The 9,782-nt window shown below is 29.3% G+C and overlaps 1 long non-coding RNA gene across 1 annotated transcript in view; it reads right to left on the bottom strand.

Annotated features, from left to right (window-relative positions):
• The window catches only part of LOC108684129, an 11,481-nt gene extending 6,725 nt beyond the window's left edge, over window positions 1-4,756 (bottom strand). Inside the window, exon 1 of the long non-coding RNA XR_001931623.1 lies at window positions 4,601-4,756. This is a non-coding gene — a long non-coding RNA (uncharacterized LOC108684129). The remainder of the gene's footprint in view (window positions 1-4,600) is intronic.
• Between the last annotated feature and the right edge of the window lie 5,026 nt (window positions 4,757-9,782).

Genomic DNA, 9,782 nt, shown 5'->3' with positions numbered 1-9,782 from the left:
ATATATATATGATTAAATTATTATCGTGCGCGTCAATGCACATAGAATTTTTGCAAAATTTATATTAAAGTAAGGATTCGACTAGATACATTGTTTGCGAAAAGATACTTATTATTATCAGATTTAAACTTTCAATTTTTTTCTCTGATATCATTTGAAAAATGAGTAGATTGTACAGATCCAAACAAGATTAAATCAAGCAAAACATAACTCATTAATAGCGAAATAAAACAAAAAATTAATTTCATTATCGATTCTCCCAAAAACATATAACTTTAAAGCAACGAATATTGCTTATTAAAGAAACTATCAAGAAAAATTTTGATAAAATTCAAATTCTGTCAAATTCTGGACCTCATTTTGAGGGATAATACGGTGATTGAGCTTGTTACAAATCTAAATTTTTGTTAATAAAATTCAATTTAAATTTAATTTAAATTCGAAATTTGTATGTTATGCAAGTTTTTTCCGTATATTCGTATGGAAGACAATCTGCTTAAGGAAAATATCAATGATCTCGTGTGAACTATACTCGATTACGAGCCACAAAGTAGACGAAAATAATGTAACGGAGATCGTCGAGCGACAAGGAGGAGACTTGCTTGAGTTATACCGCAACGAGAACGCTCGCGCGGCTTCGCTTTTCCATGGCAGGTGTGTGTGCGTAACTTGTTGCTAAGAGGTCCACGGAAATTCGCACGCGAAACGGTGCGAATCGCCGACGATGAGGATGCGCGCACGGGCGATATGAACGCGGAACCGTCTTTGCACAGCGATCGGTCTTTGAGAAATTCAAATAAAACTTATGGAATGAAAATTAAAGATTGAGAAATTATAGAGCGTGTCGTCAACAGAAAATTTGCAAAAAATCAGAGTAATAATATTGTACGTTACATTAATGATAGTTAACGGTAAATAATAAAAAGATTTTCAGCTGAGATAATTTCTAACTAAGCAAATTTTTCGCAATACCAATTTCTTATTAATAATACGAGAATGTAAACTTGATTAATAAGACTTTCCTGACTTTTACGTAATAAATTATCATAAAATAATTACGCACATGACGTTATCTTTTACCTTCGGGAAAAATTTCTTTAATGCTTGTTTATTAGAATAAAAAAAGATATATATTTTACCTACCGATAATCGTGTTAGGTTTAAGTGTTTACTTCTTTTATAAATTCTTTTTGTAAGCGGAAATTATTTTTTCGAAAAACTTATTCGAAAAACTAATGTATTTCCAATATTAATTTATTAATCGATAATTATAATTTGCATTAAAATATACCAATACGAAGAAATATCTTTTTTGTATAGAAAATAAAAATAAATTGAAATTAAATTGAAATAATGTTCCTTAATGAATAATTTAATAGAATGTAAAAATTAGAAAAAAGATTGGAAATTTAGTAACTCCTGTTCATCTCGTTCAAGATAAAAAAATGTCACATGTAAAATTTTACAAGTAAAATGTTCTCGTAATAAATAATTTATTCGAATTAATAAAAATAATTATAAATGACCAAAGTGTTTGACGATCCTGATGTTTAACCTTGAAGAAGTTCTCTGATATCTTGTAGCATCGGAGGTACGCGAACTTATATCCTCGTACTTTCTCACTTCTTATCTCGTTTCCGTTCGATTACATTGCATCATTATTTGACGCATCCTCTTTAAACAAAGATGCTAATTTTCAATGTGAATATCACAGAATCTTGATTATCCCGCGAAAGGATATAAATCAAGAATTTCAAGTTGTTCAATTTGTTTCATAATAATTTTTAATAAATATATAGTTCTCTTTCTCTCTCACGAAAAAATGTTAGCAAAAGGAAATTTTAGGGAATATTATTGGAATAATAATTTTAAAGTAACTGGTAAAACAATATATGTAAACAAAGAAAAATAATATGCCTTAATAATAAGTTTTAATATTAAATCGTGTACGAAATTTACTAATTTATAAATATGTGAAGACAAAGATCTTTGTGTTAATGCTGAATATAATCGTGTGTAGAACTTGAGAATTCGACAAGTAGAAAACAAATGCGTTGCGCTCGCGGCGTTGATTGTAAAAGTTTGGGAAATTTTAAAATTTGTTTCAATATTAACGCCAATATAATTCGAACCATAAATTCATTTTAAGCACGAGCGTTATCTTAAATCATTTATTATTATTTCCTCTATTGTGTTGTATCGAAGGACATCGATTGTTCGGTTAAATCTTGAATGTAAATAAAGTTCTTGGTAGCTCAGCTATTAGGCACGAAATCAAGGTATTCCACGCTTCGGTACTTTCAAAACTGTTTATTTCAACTAATGTATCTCGTGTCGACTGGTACGTAAGCCACTTATATTGAGAATGATGTAAGTTTAGTTCTGAAACACTATACGAATCTCCATAAAACAATGCGGGTGGAAAAATGCATTCAATCAATTTTCAAAAAGGAAAATTGGATAAATTAGTTTCATATCATTCCTAAGATAATCTGAGAATTCTCATTTTACTGACGAATATAGCAACAGCGTTTCAAATTGCAATACCAAAATATGCTTGATTATGTATTGATTGACGATTATTAACAAAAATTTCATTCGATAAAAAATTTAAAATTGCAGAAATCATTTCTAATTTTCTCTCATTCTTTTTTCGATACTCATCATTATTTCTGACGCTATTTCAGTTGATATTTTGCATTTAGAGCAGATATCGATTTATCATGTGTGATTATGTTTTATGAAAAAATTAATTACACTATTACCAGTTTTTGCGATTCTAAGCTAATTATTGATAATACTATAGATAATTCGATGTTAGAGCAGTTGTCTATTAAGTAAAATTTTTGGATTTGATTTTCAAATAAGCTACTTTGTATATATATAACATTCAGAACTTAAAATATGAAAATATTTTATCTTGATATGAAGTATACAAAGACATTTTAATCTCAAACTAGAGATAAGCCAAGAATTTATTTATTTATCTATTTAATTTCAAACTATAAGAAAAAATAAATTGCGATAGTAAATAGTAAAATGCGATAATAAATTATCTTTTGGAAGACAAAAATCTATAAACAGTTGTTGATAAAAATAAATAATTTTAAAAACAAACTAGAATAGAGATATTGATATAGTCTCTAGAATAAATATTGATTGATAGTTTATAATCTTTCTCATAAAAATTATAATTGTCATAAAATCAATTTCGAATTTTTGGTCCACACGATTATGATGCAATGAAAAAAATTAATTATTATAATTTCTTTAATTCTTAGTACACACCTTAATATACCAATAGGTCTTTTGTATCCTGGATTAATTTCCATCACTTTTACAAATATATAAAAATTAAGTAATTTTTACATATATTTTGACACCTTTAGAAAGTATTTATAAAGTTGTTTTATAATAAATTGTTATAAATAATTATTGTATATAATATTGTTGGATATAAATAAAAAAAAGAAACGTGCAGAACACAAATGACCTAAAAATGTATCAAAAGTTAATATAATTTTTACAAAAATTCTCTTTTTATATAATAATAAATTAATCATCCATATTTATACTCATATTCATATTATTTATGTCATATATTTTATCATTTCTAATTTTGATTTAACCCTTAACTCGTCGTGTGCCCATTGAATTCATATCAAATTTTTCAACGTCTATCAAAGTATTAAATATGTTTTAAATAAGGGTCAATACAATACTAATTTTTTAGTTTTTTATTATTTTTATTATTAGTTTTGAAAAATAAGTAATAAAATGAGAGATTTAAATATAAAAAAGATATAACAAAAATGTTTCCAAGATTAATGATTTCTTGACGTCACTTAAAAATTAATTTGTTGAATAATTCTCGATCCACTATGTACTTTTTTTAACAATGTAAGATATTATTAGCAAAAACATTGGTCGCTTCTTTTAATTTCCTAATTATTTCACAAGTGTAATTATTCATACAGCACACTAATGTTGAATCAACAGAATCTCAGAAATTATGAATGTTGCATCAACTTCGCAAAGTAGATTCAATGTTGAAAAACAACGTTCACACTTCAACATTATAACGTCTTAGCAATTTTCTTCCAATATTCTGTACTGTATGGATTACAGATGTATTAATTGCTGTAAAGCAATAAACATTTTATTCGTCTATATATTTAAAAAATATGAATATTTCTTTTATATATCTTTCATTTTCAAAAGTCTTTAGAATTATGTATAACATTTCGTCGTTTGCATATCGAAGTGGCGATTTGTATGTTTACACAGGAAATGTTTCCTCAACCTTGGAAAAGTAATTACTTCGTAATCTCCAATTGTTCAAAATTCTTTCTTTTATATGAAAAACACCGGAAAAGACTCGGTAATTTATAATACAAATTCGTATTTATTTTAATTAACACTAACTACTCCCGCTCGATTCGCACGGACTTTACTCGAGTATGAAATAAACTCGATGAGTTTCAAGGAGTATATATCGCTTTCGAATGAACGAATCTTCCTCGGCGCGTTCTCCAAACTGCGCATTACTACTACGGATCTATTAATCTTGCATGGACCATACCTGATCCGGGAAGAATACCTGATGGTTCAAAAAAGGAGAATTTCCCAAAGTTCTTCACGTATCCGGTCCCTTCACGGTCTCCGTCGAGTACCAAGGACACAGAGACCGAGAAAGAAAGAGAGTACACCTGGTACGATACCAGATGAGGCACTACCGCACTCGTCACTGTACAACTGCAAGTAGCAGCAGCCAGCGGCCTGCCAGTCGTGCGGGTCCCGATTTTCAGCCGACGCACCTTTTGCGCCCCACCATTTGATCCCCCTCGATGTGGCCGAGCATAGCACTACCCGTCCTCCAACATATGTAACCGGCGTACAAGACTGCGAGTGCCGATTGGCTCGTTCAAATCCAGTATTGTGACGTCAAAGACAAACGGCCGCAGCGTTACGCCGAGACAGACAAGAGAGAGGGCAGAGTGAAGAGAGGAGAGGCAGACAGGAGAGAGAGAGAGAGAGAGAAAAAGAAAGAGAGAGAGCGAGAGAAAGAGAGGACCGGTTCGCCATCCTCATTTTCCCTTGGAACCACGTCTTATACCCTGTCCGTCTACTTACATTTTCTACTGGTCGTCCGTCGTTCATCCGTTCGCTGTTTGTCGGTCCGTCTCGGATCCATTCGGATATTCTACTGCAAGTTTCCCTTCCATCATTCGGTAGATCCGTTCTTAACTGAAGCGACGGAAGTCTCCTTCCTTACTCTTCATTTCTTTCTCCTTTTCCCTCTTTTTCTACGTTGATCTCTCGCGTTTATAATTTCTCGCGCCTGTTCCTTGCCGGTCTCCTTAGTCCCGCTCTTCCCGTCCTTCGCTTTATTCTTGTATCGCGCTCTTTGAGGATAATCGGTCCAATCTTCCTTTTTCTAATTGAACCGCGATCACAAATTCATCGGTGACGAGTGCTGATAGATAGCGACGTCGATGAACGTCCTCGCGGTCGAGCGCCTTTACGAGTCTTCTTGTTCTCGAGCTTGTTCTTTGCGGTGTCTTTGGACACCGTTCACCTTCACGCACGCTATCCTGGCATTATGAACATGGCACTCCTGCAGTTCAATCCGCAAATGTTTAGCTTCTCTAAATTATAAAGATAATTTTCTGTTAGAAAATTTTATTGCGTGTCCCAGAAAGCAAAGAAGAATATTTATGATAAATATTGATTAATTATTCATTTTTCGAAATGTTATATAGATACATATTTTATACATATTTTTAAAGCTTTATTCGAAATATTATTAAACGATAGATTAAATATTTAATGTAATATTTATGATAAGTATAAATAAATATTTGTATTAAGTATTTTTTATTTGAACTATAATATCTTATTAAGTATTTCCATATAACATTTATTACAAGATTTACAATAAATATTTCAATATATTTATAATAAACAATATATTTATGATCTATGCAATCTAAGACTACAAAAATATTTACAAAATATTTAAAATAAGCCTTATAAATATTTTTAAATATTTTGTAAATATTTTATAAATATTGTGTACTGTCTGGAATATAGAATGTATAATTCGTGGTACAACTACAAAAAGGAAATGATTGTTCACTTTTATAATTTAAAGAAACTATAAAAGATTTGCGACTTCGTTTTCACTTTTCAAAACAATCAATTTTGAAAATTCAGACATGCACGAATGAATACAACTTGGCAGTCATGTCATTCCGTTACTGATTTATTTCTGTTTGTGTAAAACTGGACTAGAATCCAGTCATGCTTTTTAAGTTTGTCGAGCGGAAATCTGTACGCAACGGTAGGGAGGAGAATATTTTCATCAATATTTGTACTGAGATAAAAAAATATAATCTGCAAAAATCTATTGTATTATTTAAATCGTATCATTGTCAACGTTTACAAATATTAACACAACCAGTAATGGAATATATGAGACAACAATATGATCAAGTCAAGCTATATTTAATCGTACGCGTATCTCACAAATTTTCAAAATTAATTAATTTTCTTGGAAATAGAACGAAAAAAGTTTATATTGCATTTTTTGTTTGTTTTTACATGAATCATTCCCTTTTTAATTGTATCACTTTTCTATAGATGATACAAATCCTGTTTTAGAGTCTAAAAAAATATTATTTTATTTATGTACCTTCAATACCTTCAATTGATAATATGAATGATCAAATATTTAATTAATTACTTTAATTTCTTATGCAGTTTTAAACAGTATTTAATTTTGGAATAATTTTTCAGGAGTATTTTTTAAAAAGATGGAGCGTATGTTTTTTTTAAATTAATACAGTTAAATTAATATAGTTTTTTACTTTTATTGCATACATTGTTAAATGTGTTAAACTTTTATTTGTAAACTTTTGGAGTCTTATATTACTATATATATTTTTGCTTTATATAATTTTTTTAATGGAATTTCATGTCTTTTTAAGATAAATATATAACAGTGTTAAGTGCAATACACATTGTTTTTACAAAAAAATTATATTTTCTAACATCAATATTTTTACATATAATTTTTATCATATTTACTCTTCAATATATACAATATATTTTTAGCATTTTTCGAATTAACTGTTATTCATGATTTTTTAAAAAATAAATTACATTTAAGATGCTGCGCTAAGTTTCTCAATTTTTCGAATAGAGTCGCAAAGGCTCAATATGTTTGAATCAGAGATCCTCTAATGATAGTTATAAAACCGTATTATTCATATTCTGACAAAATCCTGCGAGTGAGAAAAAATATATGCGATCTGTAATGCAAGAGAGGAAAGAATGTGTGCTATCTCGTTCTGATTAACATAAATGGCCAGAAAATGTTGAAATAAAAGAACCAATCAAAAATAGCCCTCTGTATGATCACTCTTTAATTAGAGGGTTTCTAGTTCGTACGTGAGCGTTGCGAATGTACTATGAGAGTCAAACTCGATCGCTTTACATGTATGCATGAGGAACTTCAAAATTGATTAAACGGTAAAATTATCACTCCGTGGAACAAAGCCTCAAAATTTTGAGATTGATTATATTAATTTTATTGAGATTGATTGCAAATGAAAGTTCGTATTAATATTATCAGAATGAGAGACTTTTAAAATGCATTGGTGCATATTAAAATCATTGTATACTGATTTCATCTGAATATATATAAAATGAATGTGAAATGCAAATATGTCGAAGTATATAATACATATTTTACATAGCAACATAATAAAGTATAGTGAATATTCCGTGGTTTAATCCGTTTCTATATTTATATTAAACACGTTTTTATACCAATTTGTATATGATGGATATTTAATGTGTACCAATGCGCACTGAGTACATTCAATAGAATTCACACACTATTAGATTTTTTTTTATATTCTTTACAGAACATTCCATTTAACAATGTGGTGATTGATCACAGTCACAGCTGTCGGACTAGGGTGTGGCGAACAAGGCATTTGCTTCATATAAAAAATTTGGAGTTTAAAAATTTCCATATTAATTCATTCGCTACTATAACGGTAACAATCATTCATATCGAGCGCTCGATATGTATTAAATGAAAATAAAATATATAGGGATATAAGTTTTGATAAAATAATTAACAATTTTGTGTTTATTAAAGCACAAAATATTACTTCAAATAAAATAATTAATGTTCTGTGTATATATTATACATATACATTCTAATTTTACTGATTTTAGTAAGCAATAATTATTGTACATGTGATTATACATACGTTTCCATTAAATTAATATTAAATATATTAAATATTAGATATATTAAATATTACTAATTAATATTATTTTTCATTGTATTTTACATGCTGTAAAAGAAATTTTTTGTTTAAGGTTTAAATAGTTTTTGCCTCGGGCACCGAAATGTCTCGTCTCGGCTCTGGTCATAGCGACCGGTATCGAAGATTTACATTGGATCCAGAAAGTTCTGTTGAGAATTGGCAACATGGGCAATCAGGTGGGTCTTTCTCTCTCTCTCTTCTTTTTATACGATTTTCAGCCTCTTATTTCCTATTAAATATATAAATTTATTCAATTCTCTTAACATAATAATAACTTAATAATTATGCAATTATTAATTTAATATATCTAACGAACATGTTTTTATTAAAAGCATAAATTTACAAATATATATTATGAATATATTTTTATTTTTTGTATTTATATAAATATAATTTTTCGAATTTTGTATCTTCTGAATTGAGAATAATCTTGAAAATTGTGTACCACTATTTATGCCTCACATTTATGTGATTTTTTTCGTAGAGGAAATGTATTTCGATTGTTTTATCTCCTCGGATTAATAAACCTATATAGATTTCAGTCCGGATCTCAAGTTTATTGTGTTTTTTGCAAATTTTCCTCCATCTATATACTTTTTATATTTTAATCTTTATCTCACATTGCTCTTGTTCTAGTTGATATTTTTAATTATGTATTATGCAGGTGTGGGATTTTATAGATACCGCGATACTTAACTTCAACAGATCCTTAAAAAAAAAAAAAGATTAAAAAAATTATGAGATACTATTTGGATGTAATAACATATTCCAAAATCATCTGATAATCGTATACGTTTTTTCATCTATCATAGCTGTGAGCAATGAAAAAATGAACACTCGCAATTTTGAATTTAAAATTATAAATTATATTTCATACAATATTATTTATATTAATAATTAAAATTCAAAATTATATAGGAGTGATCAATTTTTCAGTTTTTTTATGTTGCAATATTTTATCGTGAATATATTTTACATTGTGTCGTCCAAAATCTTCTCTATATCTGCTCTAACTCCTGAATCGCTAGTAGCGTTTTTCTCTCTTTGTCTGTTTTTCCTCCTCCATCGGCTGATCTTCGCTGTTACTTACTAGTCCTTGATGTCTTGTCTTGCGCATCTTCCTCTTCTTCGGCTCGAACTTTCACAATTTTTTTATATTAACCGATTCTTCTCCTCGATCTATCGCTCGTCCATCGATAATCAACGATTTACCTCCTGATCGTCTTTTTTATCTCTCATTCCCATTATTTCTCCTTCTGCCGTTTGTCTCTTTTGGTTTTCTTGACTCTAGTCGTTTACACCCTCATCACCCCGTTTTAACCCAATCTCCCCTTGTATTCTTTTCTCTTCTTTACGGCGGTTGCTCTAAGTTTTTCTCTCCTTCTAACACGTCGCCCGTGTCCATTTCTGTCCTTCTCGTTTGCTTACATGATCCAT

This window comes from Atta colombica, unplaced genomic scaffold, assembly GCF_001594045.1.
Source record: "Atta colombica isolate Treedump-2 unplaced genomic scaffold, Acol1.0 scaffold126, whole genome shotgun sequence".
In the NCBI taxonomy this organism is placed as follows: domain Eukaryota; kingdom Metazoa; phylum Arthropoda; class Insecta; order Hymenoptera; family Formicidae; genus Atta; species Atta colombica.
The sequence above is the reverse complement of the archived record's forward strand: the minus strand, read 5'-3'. Positions and strand labels throughout refer to the sequence as shown.